Genomic DNA, 16,498 nt, shown 5'->3' with positions numbered 1-16,498 from the left:
AGTGAAGTCCTTAGACGGGTCACTGCCACACCTTTCGGCAGATAGAAAGAACATGAAGGAACTATAGTGGTGTAAGTGATGATAAAAGAAATAGTACCAATGGTATTACCCCAAACGTCTCCAGGATATATAAGCCCGTCTAAGAGCGAAAAAGGGTTCATCAATGCATCAATATAGAATATGTCTGCGCACTCACCGAAAATCGAACTCAAGATCGTGTACTTCAAAGTCCATCAAGCTTAACCGTTAGGTTGCACAGAAAACATTTTCCCCAAATAAAGACGGAAACGAGACAGTGAAAATAATAATAATAATAATAAAAGAAGTGAATCTCATGATGTTTTTTGTGTTTGTGTTTGGTATAGCTGTAGTTTTTTCTTGTAAAATAATAGCATTTTCACCTGTTTTCTGACGTTGCGGTAGAGAGAGATTATCCTTTTGTTATTCCTTGGAGAGATGCTGGAGGGTGAAGTGACACTAATATTCGTATCGCATGTGTGTACTCACTCACTAACTGCTTCTGGCCAAAGGACACATAAATATATAAATGTACACATATATACGCAGTAAACTTTCTAGGCAACCTCTTTTCCCTTTCGGTTTTTATTTTTTTTGTTTTTTTGATACCAAGAATTCATGAAATGAACCATTATTACAACACACAACAACATGATTTTTCACATTCTTACGTTAACTAACAATCATGATCATCATTGAAGCTAAAAACAGAAAGTAAGACAACGAACGAACGGAGAGGCCAATTTTTTGAACTTGTATTATATATTACATTAATGTACTGTGTTTTGTGTCGTTTTGGGAGTTTTTTTTTTCTTTTTTTACTGACTGACTACCGAATGGCATTAATTTCATCTAATGATATGGTTTATATATACTATCATACTTAAATTCTAAGAGGCATAGTTTAAGGGAAGTTTTCTTTTACATGCTTTTTGTGATTTTCTAAGCCTATGTGTGTGTGTGTGTGTGTGTTGTGATTTTGATGAACGAAATAATACATACTTTAAAAAAAAAAAAAAAAAAACTTAATTGCACAGGAAAACTTAAAACAGTTTTCTTACCGTTGTACGACTGAAACTTCGAGTGCTCTTCTTTACCTGATGTAGACATTAAGTATTATATTTAAAAAAAATCATTCATTTAATATGTTTTTTTTAGTAATTTTGAAGGCATAATGTTTGATCACTTTTAATCTGTAATATTGTTAATAAATTTCTCACATGTTGTCGTAGCAGAAATATTGAGATACTAGTATTCAAACCTAATTATAATGATATATCTTGTATTTCAATAAGACCATTTCATTCTACTTTATTTTTGGGCCGCAATGGCTCAGTGGTAGAGCGTTCCCTCTATGCATGGAGTCCCTGGTTAGATCCCAGCTCGTGCCAAGTGAACTTTCCGGTGGACAAACACCGTATGCGTGGGTTTCCTCGCGGTTATCCCGTTTCCTTCCACTTTCTTCATTCCATCATTTCGTTCATTTCTCATCATCACTATCTTCTTTAACCTAGCCGGCATAACCGTTGGACGTAAAACTCTAAAACATTTCATTTCATTTCATTTCTACTTCATTTTCACACTAAGGTGTCTTCTCTTTCTGTCTAAGGAGCAGAATTTAATATTCTGATATCCCTCGGATATATTATTAAATCCGAGTATGAAAATGCAATAATTAAGGAATTTATCTCCAAAATTGGAGAAAACAGAACCAAAAAGTTTAATTTGTCATATCTTAGAATCCATTTGAAAACTTGAGGTGAGCATCGTCAAAAGAAAGAAATCCTTTGTATATGAACAAAGAAATCTTGACTGACTGACTGATCACTAAAGTTCATTCAATGAACCTTCTGATCCTGATGTAAACATTGTAGAATGATATTACTCCGCCAGCCATCGGATGATTGGCTATCGGTCACCGCTTCCTTCGAGAAGCACGTGCTTGTATCCTGTCGGAGTTTTGCATATTCCCCGCACGCAGCCATATTGTAAACTGTGATAAGGTGGGCCAAATCCAGTTTCTACGCATGCGTATTCTCTTTTATTGCATTAATTCAATTTAGTTCTTAGATAGAGTGTTTTTTTCTGTTATTTCACTGTAAGTAAATTGTATTTCTGCTAATGAGCCTTATAAGCAACAAAAACATTGAAAAACAGCTTACTTGACAATGGACTATTTTCTTCTGGCGCATGGATGCGGCAAGGCTCTTTAACCAATAAAATGAAACAATCACCACGTGTATTTGTTTACATGAAGTACTGAACGTTCCTTGAATGAACTTTAGGCCACACTAGAAACTTGAAATTTGAAGTGTACATATGGTTTGTTACGTAAGGGCACCATAAAGGAAAGATTTTTTGGTAATTTCACGTAGTAGGGAAAAATCGGGGTAGTAATTATAATAAGATGACCTTTTTTCGGAATCTCTTAAGGTTAAAGACATGAAATTTGATGTTTGAAATTTGTATTTAAAATAACTAAACGTGTATGAATGTTTTATTATTATTATTTGACCTAGAATAGAAATAAAGTTAGAAGGAGGTGGGCTAAGATGTCCATATGAGACGTTGGAATTATTTATTTTTATTTCTTAGGCTTCCACTTGCCTCCTATTATTTCCTATATCTTCAAGAGTTATTATAGAGCAGACGCTACTGGCTCTTTTTGTTCTTTCTCTTTGCTTTATATTTATTTTATCTTCTTTTCCTTGTTCGATTTATTCCCCTTTAGCTAGGGGCGAGACACTTTCTCTGTAGCACGTTACCTTAAATTTTGAAACGTGTCCATAATCTAACTTTTTATATTATCTTTTTATTTTTTATTACAACTCTCTCTCTCTCTCTCCACCTCATAACAAAAATTAAAGTAAAATAACTAACTAACTAACTAAATAAATAAATAAAAGACATTAAATCATATTGTTTAGTCGTGTTTACATTAAGTCTCTCTAGGTCTTATTTTAATATATGTCATCGTCTTACTTTTCACTTAATTATTTAGTCTCTTTTTTATCTTCTTGCTTATTCTTGTTCTGAAATAAAAAAAGATTTTTTTTTTCAGTTTAACGTCCCATGGTTTTGTCCATTAGGCTACAGTGAGGAAAAAATCGTATGTGGCGTGCGTAAAAACGTATGATATATGGTAAATCTTGTAGTTTTTGGACTTAACGCACAGCAAACGTATAACTGAAAACGCATGTTTTATAATACTTTCCGTATAAGTGTTCCATCTATACTTTCCGTATGAAATAATTTAGGCGGTCAGGATCTCACATACAAATGGACGTATATAACCCATAGCTGACGAATGTAACATACGTATATGTATGTAATATACGGAACACTGTTACGTGTCAGACATCCTACAACGGCATGATGTAACATCTAAGGGCAGTGTCTATGTAGCATACGGATAACTATCGTATGCTCCGTACTGATTTCTGTAGTAAGCAAGAAGATTCCGTTTGTACAATATACCGCTGTCCGGATTGTAAAGGAGATGATGATAAATCAAGTGAATGATGATGGAAAAATTGGTGGAATGAGAATGAGGAAGCAAACGGGACTATCCCGAGAAGATCCACGGATATGATGTTATCCTCCACTAATTTACTTAGGTGGGGATCGAACCACAGATCCCACGCGCCACAAGTAAGCGCGCTACTACTGAGCTACCTTACCCCTTCTTCTTCTGATAACTCCTGTCGTCTATATGTCGTTTATCTCTGTAATTTAGCTTCTCTCCTTTTGTGATGTTTTCGTGCTTTCCTTTATTGGTCACTTAACTAACTTTTCATTTGTTTCACTTAGATTTTCAACTGTTGCTTGCAGTCTTCTTCTGCCGATTGACTTTCAAATAGTTATTCACTACTTATTTAACACAATTATTTCGACCTATTCACAACACTTTTATGCTTTTTTTTTTGGTTAGTTTTATTTGCAAATATTCCCATTTATTTTTACTATTTCAAATTCATCATTGCAAATGATGAACGTTCGAATTTCGTGCAAGATTTCGAGGTTCAGATGAATACTATATGAATGCTGCAGAATGAAGAACGCAAGATATTGCCCAATGTAACACGTGGAGTTATTTGTTAAGTTTACGATAAAAATAATAAATATTTGCTCCTTACAAGGTTTCAAAAAATGATGTAAGACAAAAAAAAAAGAGTTGTTCAGAATCAAGTTTGATTAACATTAGACCAATGGTCAGTTTGTAAATTAATACATTACGTTCACAAATAAAACTTTATAATGACCATATGTCCGAAGACCTTGAATGATAATAATAAATTACAATAAGGAAAAAAACGTATGTGCATTTTTTTTTCTCTTTTCTTTCTCGTTTCATAAGATCTTTACCAACCAACTTTACTATACACACGCAGCAGCTAGTGATTACTAAAATGGTCATGATCTTGCAGTTCTTGATGGCTAAAAGAGCTTTCCTTGAGAATTACCACGCCTAGAAAACAAATATATATGAAACCAGTATATATACATGTATGTTCATTTCTCATTTTGCCTTTTTTTTTTCTCCCTATCTCTCTTTCTCTCTCTATTTTGAAATTAACTTTTACATTCAATTTAGATTACATTAATAGCAAATGTATTTTTGGCCTTCGTGCAAGAATATTGCTGTGAAATGCAACGTTAAATTGTTTTCAACTCTTTATGTTTTGTTCAAGAATATACTTGTACTATTTGTCACACACGTGGCGTTATATGTGGCCTCCGGAGCCGCTCATATACATGTATGTCATATAGCCAGTGGCGTATTTAGGGGGGTGGCTTCCGGGCTTAAGCCCCCCTCCCCGAAATCTTACTTAGTATAGTAAAGTAAATGAAATATCTTGCAGAATTTTCACATTTCCAGGCAAAGACCTCCCCCCCCGAAAGTTAGCAAAGCCCCTCCCGAAACAAAATCGTAAATACGCCACTGTGTATAGCCGTGCACTATTGACATACAAGTACTATTGAAGATACTGCTTAAATAACGTGAAGTGTTTATTTCTCTATTATACGTGCATATATGAAGTAAAATCTGACCTCATTCTGCATCAACATTTCTTGTAGTTTTCTTTCATTTTTTACGTCTTGAATCTGTTAGAATATTATTTATTTCTTGTTTAGATTGCACGCATTTCCTTCGCCATATTTACTTAAGGTGTTACAGGAATGAGGCCGCCCATTGATTTTATCGGCACCCAGATACGTTTTCTGTGAGGGTCCCCCAGATTATGTGAGGGCTACCCCTTTTGCCATTGACACAAACTAGCAAGAATGTTATATATAGCGACTTTTTAGTCGAAATAGACAATACCGTTTGTCAGCCACCATAACCGATTATCGATATTTGTTGTAAAATTGATGTCTATATTTTATAGGATTAAAATTTCTCTGTTTCTCCCATTTATTTTCCATTATTTTAAATTTAAAAACTTATATTCTATGGAAAAGTTGGTTGATTTGAGTTTTATGTCCCATTTAGCCCAGAGACTATGTGAGAAGTAGATCTAAAGCCTAACGTGGGATCTTATCAGGAAACGAACCTGGGTCTCCCGCGCGTTTTGTGGAAAATTATGGCTTCCAAAGTTGGGTGTACTTATGAAAGCACAACGCAGCCGGTCCGGCGAGTATTTCAAATTGAAAGAATCACAATTAAATGAAGAAAACTTTTAAAAATATATATATGTACGGTTGGACATCGAAAACTTGTATTCCTTGATAACTTTATTTTTTTTCACATTCCCTTGAACTCAATGTTAAAATAACCTGTGTAAGTCGAATGTTTAAAAATTAGAACCTCTATAAGTCTAATTTTAAGAGTCCCGTAATCATATTTAAAAGCTTCGAACCTCTTTAATTCGAAGTTTACCTCTATAAGTCGAATTTCCCTTGATGTGATCTCCCTGGATGCCGATCTTCGGCTAGGGACAGGGTATCTCTTCGAGACGCGATACCCTCAAAGTTAGTCTCGTGCATAGACGTCGATTCTGTAGTGGCAAGAAGGTCCGGCCTCTCCAGAATCTGGATATATTTTTTAAAAAATATTTCCTTGGATATGGTAATGAACTACATACCTGGAAACCTGCCCCCTCCCCCCCGCACACAAAGTTATACAGTAATCAGTGCTGCTCGTCTCGCGGCCAATGTTAATTGGAAAATCTCTCTCTCTCTCTCTCTCTCTCTCTCTTTCTGAGTAATAGCTATTATTATATTACCGTCCAGGCGTTATTTTAGCTGAAGAATGCTTAAAAATTGTTTCTAAATAACTTTGATGACACTAATAATGACAATAAAGTTAAAACAATAATGATGATATAATTAGATGCGAATTAAAATGTTTCTTTAAAAAAATGAGTAATATATAACTTCATTATAAAAATGTCAAGAAAGTGATACATCACTTTGAACGAAACCAACTTCCAGACGCTGTCTTTTAAGAATCCAGGTCAAGTCGCATCATACAATAATTACGTTATGCACTATAGCAACAACAACAAAAAGAATGTATGTTTTGTATATACGATACTACAAAATAAGAACATCCATGCAATACGGCTAATACAGTATGAAGCAATTAATATGGACCAGTAACCTCGTATAATGTATTTGGACAAATAACTTAAAATTAGAACACTGAACTGTACTTATATTTTAATAATAAGGATGTGAGAGAACACTGTTCTGTAGCGGTCGTGCATTTCAATATATATATATATACATATATATACGCAATTAATAGTTTAAAAATAAAATGCTGAAGTGTTTTTACTTCTTAGGCGGTAAATTTCTTTTACTCCTTCAATGTTCTTTTTGATATTATTATTTTGTTTGTATTATTTGAAGAACAACGAACACCAAAGAAGTCTTACTATAAAGCTACTTTTATATTGTAAAGTGAAACTTTTAAAAAATAAAAAGTTGTAGTCATCTCTGTATAGTTTAAGTAATGATTAGCTAATTGTCTTTAAGTGTTGTTGTTTTCTGTCAGGCTATGGGCGTCAGCTTATATATATGCGGTGACAGTCTTACAGGGGCCTGATTTCTGTACTAATTTGAAAGATGTTTTTAAATAACTGTGATTAGAAAAATTCATACGTGCAACCTTTTAACAATATACGAAACCTATGTTTTTATAACAAGTGATCAAACCCGGTACGACGCTCAGTAAAAGCTGAGAATATATTGGTTAACCTTTTGCCTATACAATCATTGAGATGATAATTACGATATACGTATGTATAGTAGCTAGTGTTGCGCACGAGACGAGACGAGAAATAACTTTGTTTTTCGTCCCAGGGTCTTATTTCGTACGAGTTTGGCTCAACGTAATGCAACTCAAAATGTGCGTATTTTTTTACAATTGCTTATTCCAGCTTATGCGTTGCGGTGCGGTTCGGAAAATTTTGCGAAGATTGATACGGAATAGGACCACTCGTTCTCGTAAACTTTGTAGATTTCATTTCGTCTTGAATCTAGAAGAATTCTTTGTCATCTCGTCTTGAATACAAAATAATTCTTTGTTCTCTCGTTTTGAATCTAGAAGAATTCATTGTCTCGTCTCGAATGTAATTATTTTTTATCGTCTCGTCTCGAATCTCGGAAAGCTCCTTATCTCGTCTCCAAAATTTTCTCGACTCCGTTTATAAATTCATCTACGGAATTTATGATTTGATATTTTCTTAATTTCCTCTATAAGTTATCAGAATCCTTCTGCGCCGCTAGGGATCCACAAAGTGTGTGATATAACATTTAAACCATATATATTTTTGAAATATATTGTACAATGACTTGCGTATCTTTAAATATTGATAAATGCTCTTTATTTTATCCGTATAATCACTTTATCAATTTATAACGGGTGTTCAGAAAGTAACCATGCAGTACCATGTTGTGGTGTGCTAAGTGATGACTAATACGATTGTCAATTAGTAACACAAAATTTTCCATTGTTTAACATATTTGAACCATATTTGAACCCTATTTGACCAGGTATTTGTATTTGTTCACAGTTCCGGTTTGATCGAAGACCTATGTCTTGTGTGACATCATTGTGATCCAGTTATGAACTGCATAGTTACTTTCTGAACACTCTGTAGTTTTTTATACTGGGAGTTACGTAAAACTAAAGGCTTGGGTGAACGAGTGTTGATCATAAGATTCGAAACGTTTCTCGTCTCGAAAATTGACATGTTTCTAGTCTCGTCTCGAATTTAGAAGGTACTTCTCGTAACAGTACTAGTGACGTGCGAATATGTTTTTTTTTTATTTTTAAGTTGAAAAAATATAGCTTCTTAATAATTTGCTAAGGTTGTTATAATCCAAGGCTATTCGTTAATTGATTTTCTTTAAAACTTTTACCTTGTCCTTTTTTTTCTGTACATTTTCTTTTTGTCTCACTCTCATATACACGTTTAAAAAATAATACGCTTGAAAAAAAAAGCGTGAATTTCCATAGCATTCCAAGAATTTACATCAATAACATAGTTGACGTGCTTGGAAAATTGAATTAAAAAAAAAAAGGAAAGCTTTGATGGCACTCCTGCATACATTCTCATTAGTAGAGTTTAGCTGACCCCAATATTTCATTGTTGAAGTTTCCATCAAATATTGTGTATTAGATTTCCCCCCCACGCCCCATTTTATTCTTCGCAACAGAAACTCCATCGAATAATCTCTTTGGTAATTACTTGTGTGTCTGTAACTGAAAAAATTCTAGATCTATTTTCACCGATATTCACAAATTTACATGTACCCTATTTATCTCTCTCTCTTCATATATATTACTATTATTGTCTGTTTTCGTCTATAGGGATTCTTTCATATATACGATACGTAAATATATATATACATAGGATGATACGTATGTATATGTGTGTGTGCGTTTATAATATATGTGCTATAGTCAAGTCATTCAGTTTTGTAAGAATGTGTTGGGTTGGCTATTTGCTTAAGAATTTGAGTTTTAAAAAGTGGGTTAAAATAACAAGAAAAGAAAGTATTTTTTTTAATGTTGTTGAGCGAACGAGACAGAGAGGGAAGATGATAGCGATGTAGGAGGTAAAAAAAAATCAGGGAGAAGTTATTATTACCCAGCTGACAAGTTTGTCTGAGTAGTGACTAGTGAAGGACGCTAGGTTTCTTTTCCATAAGAGTGAAAAAAGTATGTGTGTTTGGATATGGTAAAAAAGAAGAAACGGCCTTGTATTATTATTGTCTGGTCATTGCTAAAAAAAAAAAAAAAAAAAAAAAGTATAGAATACAAAATTGAATATGAAGTACTTAAATTTAACATAGTGAGGAGACGTAGTCTAATTTTATAGTTACAGATTGATTAATTGTGTGTTTTTTTTAAAAACCATTTGGTAGTATTTCATTCCCGTTAGATGCTTGACATTTTTTTAAAGTGTTATCTCAACGAACATTGTCAATTAATTGCAAACTAATTCAAATTTAAAAATATTGATAACAAATAAAACCACTGCTCCACCCAAGTGAGTCGTCCATTAAAAAAAAATGCCCATTTACAGAAAGTCGCAGAAAATTTTTAAAAAATGTAGCATCTGCATGTTTTGGGAATCCTTCAGTGTATTCATGTGAAAACACATGTGAAAAACCTGAAAATCCTCAAGTATTTCCAGTTCTACAAACCGCATCGATCCTACGGTTTTTCTCGGTTTTCTGGGATTTTCTATAAATGGACAAGAGCCCCTTTGGAAATGGTCGACTCAAGTAATATGACCAATACATTGTTATCTTTTAAGGTCATCATGTGATGGATATAACCAAAGGTACCCATTCTGTCTTTAAAATTCTTGGGTGTAACTTATCTGCCCCCAAATAAAATTACCATTCTTTAACTCTTCAAAAAGTAGTAGGAGAGACGACGGCAAAAACAAAATAATTTGCTTTGTAGATTGCCATTCTTAAAAATATCGGTATAATTAAAGATTGGTTATACCATTTTCAGTGAAAAATTGTGCCCTTCCCCAAATCTAATGGGCGCTACCTGTATCTTAAAACCTGCCATTGGGCACCCTTGGAATATAATAAATCTTCCGTATAAAGAGTATGTTGCTTGTTCACATTGAAATTTTTAACAATTAATAGCAATGAATACTAGAAGGAAGTTGGTCGAGACTTAGTTTGGACGTATTTAAATATTCCAGACGGATCTTTAATCACGATGTTCTAGCACTAGATTTCAGTTAGGATCACTCAATAACGAAGCAAAATGCTAACCAGTATCCTACATCCACCTGTGAAGCCATAAAATATATTTTAAAAATGATACAAAAAGAATAGCAGTTACTTGGTATTTATTACTAGTCAATTAAATTGTAATAAATATATCAATTTTACAAACAAGAACAGCAACAAAAATTTTAAAAAAGAAACTTATTATTATTTGCCCTAAGTTCTTAAAAATATTCCTTGTCAAATTGACCTGAAACAAATACCTAGTAAATTGAATTATATCCGTGAATCTTGTATCATTTGTATAGTTGTTTCCAATCGTAAATATTGAGTCGCCAGTTTAGAATTCCGATCTTTTATATTCACTAAAAAAAGTAAACTGAGCTATCTATCTCAAGTACTGGTAGTTTGGTAAAAATAAATAAATAAATAAATAAATTGGTATTTTTTTTTAAAAAAAATCTTCAAATCTAAAATTTAATTTTGTACTAAAGGTACACTTCGATATTTTTTTTAAAGAAAAAAGATGTTCATTAAATGATTGCATAATATAGAAAGAAAAAAGATAAAGAGAAATTACTGCTAAACTTTAATAATAATAATAATAATAATAATAATAATAATAATAATAATAATAATAATAATAATAATAATAATAATAATAATAATAATAATAATAATAAAACGACTTTCAAATGGAAGACTATTATTATTTTGTCTAAACGTACTAATAACAATAGTATCAGGCAATTGTTACGAAAATTATCATTAGTAATGAGACATATTTGATTTATTGATATTTGAGCTAAAGGAGCCCTTAAAATCTTCGATTGAAGGCTGTACGAGGTATATGTAGATTGTAATTAAAGGGCAGCTACATGATAAATACGGAAATAATGAGTTAGTTTAATTAAATGTGTTTCCATCTGGTGGATTAAATGTGGATAGACCGTGGTTCTATTCTCCTCTTATTCCTCTGCATTTTCTCAATTATTTCGTATACGTTTGTGTACGATGTAGGAGCCAGCACCCTACAGCCACAATGGTGTACGGGTTCTCTGTGAAACCAGTGAAGTCAAGCAGGGTCAGATTTGGTCAGTATGTAGAAGTGATCAATGGGGAAAACCAGATGGCGTTGTCATTGTGGCGTGAGGGTAATTGGGGAACTCTCGTCAAGAAATAAATAACGACATAGACACTAGGCATGTGCTGACCACACACACACATACACATACACACACACAGTTTTCAAATTGCTCATTGGTCCTGCTTAAATATGTACATTTAATAAACCTGACGGAATTCCATTTGCGAAGGAGCGAATATGAATGGCTTTTCTGAATAATACTTTTTTTAAAAATCTTTTTATACTTTGTTCACTATTTTTTAAAAGAAGTTACTAATCTACAAAAAAAGAAGACTAAGCAATTCATTTAACGAACTGCACTATAAAACTAATATTGCAATAAGAAAATTTTAAAAGAAGTAAAAAAAAAAAAGAATATTGAAATACTGCAATGAACTGACCTATATACATTAATTTATAGAAATTGAATACTTTTTAACCATTAAGTTATGCAACAGTTAAGTGTAAGGCAAGTACTTGTAGTTTTTCTTTCTTTTTTTTAAAAAAAACTATGTAATGCGATATATATATACCTTAAAAGAAGATATTTGCGTGTGTAGGTGATTGTGACATGTTACGTAAAGAAAGAAGTTTTGAAGAAAAAAAAATTAATAACGAGGATGTGATCATTGACGGGAAGAACTAATAAAGAGTTGGAGTACTACCATATATAAAGGGGGCAAAACTAATGATTAAAATATCACGTTCAATTTATTTAAAAGACCCGTTTAAAGTGTGTAAAATTGCCAAAAGCCAGCCATAAAAATCTGTTTCATGCAACACGAGAGCGAGATTTCAACATGCATGAGAAGTGTGTTTTGTTTCAAATAGTCACACTCACAGCACAAAACGCCCTAAGCTATATAATGATATAGATAACCGGAATATTTGTATTTTTAAAAAATAAAAACAAAATGTATCTGCATGTATTGTTTATGGGTGGGCGTATACGGCTATCTTGTGTGTGTGTGTGCTGATACGTCTGTTAGGATATTTCAAATGTATTTTTATAAGTGAAACCATGTCAGCACATAGTAATCTAATGTATACATAGAAACAAGCTATTTACATTACAGAAATAAAAGGAAAAAGGGGCGAAAAAAATACATTTTGACAGGTTGTGAATGGAAAATTTCATCTAATTGGACAGAAATGAACTTATAATATACCTCCCACTTCGTTTTTATTTTTACTTAGAAAGTTTTCTTTTGTAGAAGTTTGAAGAATCAATCATCTATATAGTTTTTACTTATTTTTTTTAATAATCCAGCGTTTTTTCTGCGTTCTCCCAGAAAAGAGGTAAAATCATTACTTGTTGCGTGTAACCAAAATGATTTATAGTGGCCTCCGAAAAACAAATTGTTTTGCGTGTAATGTGTTTTGTTTCTTTAAGATATAAATATAATAATGGGAAGGAAGGGAAAAATACATACATAAAACACACACACACATACACGTTTTTATCGTGTTACTTACTTCTCTCTCTCTCTCTCTCTCTCTCTCTCTGTTCCTCTTTTCCTTTCTCTCATTTCGGTTAAAGTCTTCGGTCTTAGTCGTCATTTGCATGTTATCCATTCATTTACTTACTTTTGACATTGTTGTAGCAAATGGTTTTCGTGTTGCATTTTCGTTATACTTATTCGTTATTATTTTCTTAGTAATTAAATTGCATTACAACTGCATCATCTATATATAATATTACTTGTCGTAACATGAAGATGTCAAATACAAAAAGTATTTCCTTTTTATTAGTACAGATAGTCTTGTACTTGTTGATGTAAACATTTTTGTATCGAAAATTCCATCTGTGCATATTAGCAGCGTGTTTTTCGTAATAAACAAAGAACAAAAAGGTAATTAATTGATTGGACAAATGTGTGCAATTAGATTATGTTGTGAGTGGTAGACGAACAATTTGTATCTGTTAGCTATACATACAACCTTCGTTACGTTCGCATAGTTTAGGAATTATTCTTCACAAAAGATCAATATATTATGTATGTATTTTAGATATAAACAACTGTTCAACTGAGTAATCTTAAGAGTTTTAGGTGTTTATAACCTAAAGCGGGAAATAATGTTAAGTATTTTATGTATAAACAAGCTTTTAAGGATTATTGTTCATCGAGATAGGAATTCAGTAGTTCAGGCAGAGAAATAATAGATTATTTATTTATTTATAAACAACTTTTGCTAGCGATAGGGGAAGGAATTCGTAAATTTAACTATGCAGATGACGTTAAGCTTCATTTATTTATTTATAGACAAATAACATTTTTTTGCAATTAAAAGAAAATTATTTTAAAAAATAAAAACAATTATATCGAGCCACTTATCGTGTTATTGTTGGCGTCGTAAAAAAAAAAAAAAAAAAAGAGCAGTTCCGGATATGAATCCGAACTAAGTCGTGATAGCTGATTTTTCCATGTAAGATTTTGTATGTACTGAATAAAAAGATGCATAAGGTAACAAACAAACAAATACGAAAGTAGATAAATAAAAATGAAAGAAGAACTCATGTTTGTAACTAAGATATAGAACATGGAATTTGTGTGCGTAAACTAGTTTCCATAAAGAAGAGTAAACTCATGATATCAACAGAAATGTGGGTTGTTTTCTCATATTTGTAAAAATAATAATAATAATAATAATGTAATAATCTTTTACGTTATTTCTCTTGTTTTAAGATATCTTTTACTCGTGTTAAGGTCTGTCAAGTGAAACGTTATTCTGAGAAATTTCTTTCTTTTTCCTCTGTAAAACAAAGGCAATTTCGTTGTTTTAATATCACATTCCTAACGAGAACATGGCCCATAACTGAAGCTCATAATCCCATTCATAGGGGACAAGTTATAATCTGTTTCAAGTACCAATAGTAGTTTCATTATTACTGTTAATTTCAGTTTTCTGTGCATATACACAAGTATCTACTAAAATACAAAAGGATTTTTTTTCTGTTTTCTTTCTTTTAAAGAAAGAAAAAAAGAAAAAATGTGTGTATATTGGTTTCTAATCATGCCGTCGTTATAACTTGAGTTTAACCATTGTTTCTTATAGTCATTAAAGTTTGTACAATATTAAATCCTTATGGTATATCACTTTGTGTCATTTCATTTTTATTACTGTTTGTTACAGCACAATTTACACATGAATTATTGTGTCATAATTTTTTAAAAATGTTAATTAAATTAGATACAAAGAACTTGGGTTTGATTCCGGTGGATATGCTGATAGTGTAAAAATATATATACAAATTTTCCCCAAGTGTAACATTTCTGAATTTCTGTATTGGGCAGTGAAGAAGAAAGTAAATGTTCTGACATTTTAAAGTACTGTTTTGATGCAAGAGTTGTAAGAGGAACTTTAATTACAATAGTTATCGTTAGGAATTGAACCCGAGGCAAACACGTTCTGCTTATTTGATTTCGTTCAGATCAACTCAAACTAGTTTCCTATAATATTGTGTTTTCTTACTGAAGGTGACAAAACTATGAGTACAGTGTCATGCAAGGTAGAAAACTGCGACATACGCATTGCAATAGAGAGGTGGTTATTACCTGTGACAATTTCCTAGAAATAGGAAAAGTATATAATTAGGTCTTGTTCATTGAGAAAATGACATTTTCGTGTTTATGCGTGATATGAGGAAAATTTTACCGTTAGATTTGTTTTTAACATTAGAAAATATACTTCAAAGAACCAAGATACATGTTAAGTTTAATTTGTGAATTACGTTAATCCCTATGATTTCGTTTATAAATATAAATGTGTTATAAATTAACAAATGTGAACACATTAGTAGGTTAATTATTAAGGTGTTGCGTTAAACATTTATTGAAGGACGTCGTGTATTATCGAAGGGACAACTTTTATACGCAGTTTAACCTATGTAGTCTTCCGTAATTTCAACACAGTTTCTTTAAAAAAAAAAAAAAAAAAAACATTACGATGGTTTTTTGCTAATGTTTTTGTGCCGTGTATTTAGCTGACCTCCCCACGAGGACCTAACTTCTTGCGTAATAATTAATGATCGTCACGTTTTATTTTGAATTGAACAAAATATGATTATGTATATTCTACTAGTAGAAATCAGCCATAGAATAAATCCATTGTTCTGGTTCAATGTAGGAGAAAAATCTTCCTGTTAAATAAAAACGAACTCTGAATACTAATTTTGGTATTGGAACATGTCTAATTTTATCTTCTATTATTATTATTATTATTATTATTATTATTATTATTATTATTATTATTATTATTATTATTATTATTATTATTATTATTATTATTATTATTATTATCATTATTATTATTATCATTATTATTATTATTATTATTATTATTATTATTATTATTATTATTATTATTATTATTATTATTATTATTATTATTATTATTATTATTATTATTATTATTAAATATCATGTGCTAATCAGATAATTTTTGTTTATTACAGGAAATTGGGTAGTCTGTCTTCTCCACCAATCGGATCATGACGGTCTAAAGGGCTTTCTGGATTCGCCTTTCATGCGGATGAGTCGAGAGTAAGTTCAAATAAATATCTTTTTCTTTTTTTCTGAAATATGTTCTGTGACATTGTTCATATTGTGCGAAGTAACACCTCTTAATTTTTCATCAGTTCTACATATTGTTTTTTTATTACAAGACTAGCGCCTTTAATGATCATGTAGCCCAATGTAACCACGAACAAATACAGTATTTTCCGATGTATTGCACAATAGGTATCTTCGTGATAAAATAAAATAAAAAAAAAACAGATTTGAAAGTTTTTTTAAAAAAAGTTTAGTGCTTATTTTCATTTTTTTACAAGATTACAATGGGCGTAATGTAGATCGTTTTCAGTTATATATAATTTCGTGAAGTCTAAATAGCTTGGAATCAAGTAGGAAAATGTGCAGGTAGAACTACAACGGATAACTAATTAACATGTTCACATTCTTTGGAAACTTTTAATCAAATTTATATTGTTTTACATATTTTTTTTTTACATCAAAGTTATCAACTAAATAATGAAGTAAAAAAAATGGGAGTAGTATAGAGGTAAAAGAAAAAGAAACAATATGTAACGGATGTGTTCAATTTATTCTTTTAATCAAAGAAATATCGTGGTGAGTACTGGATGCGGGT

At 31.6% G+C, this 16,498-nt stretch overlaps 1 protein-coding gene across 1 annotated transcript in view; it reads left to right on the top strand.

Annotated features, from left to right (window-relative positions):
• LOC145671119 (uncharacterized) overlaps positions 1–16,498 on the top strand; it is a gene marked incomplete in the record, with an annotated part of 396,384 nt that overhangs the window by 52,426 nt on the left and 327,460 nt on the right. The window contains 1 exon segment of the mRNA XM_081739909.1: positions 15,807–15,894.

This window comes from Thermobia domestica, chromosome 15 (genome assembly GCF_964235325.1).
Source record: "Thermobia domestica chromosome 15, izTheDome1.hap1.1, whole genome shotgun sequence".
Lineage (NCBI taxonomy): Eukaryota > Metazoa > Arthropoda > Insecta > Zygentoma > Lepismatidae > Thermobia > Thermobia domestica.
The sequence above is the reverse complement of the archived record's forward strand: the minus strand, read 5'-3'. Positions and strand labels throughout refer to the sequence as shown.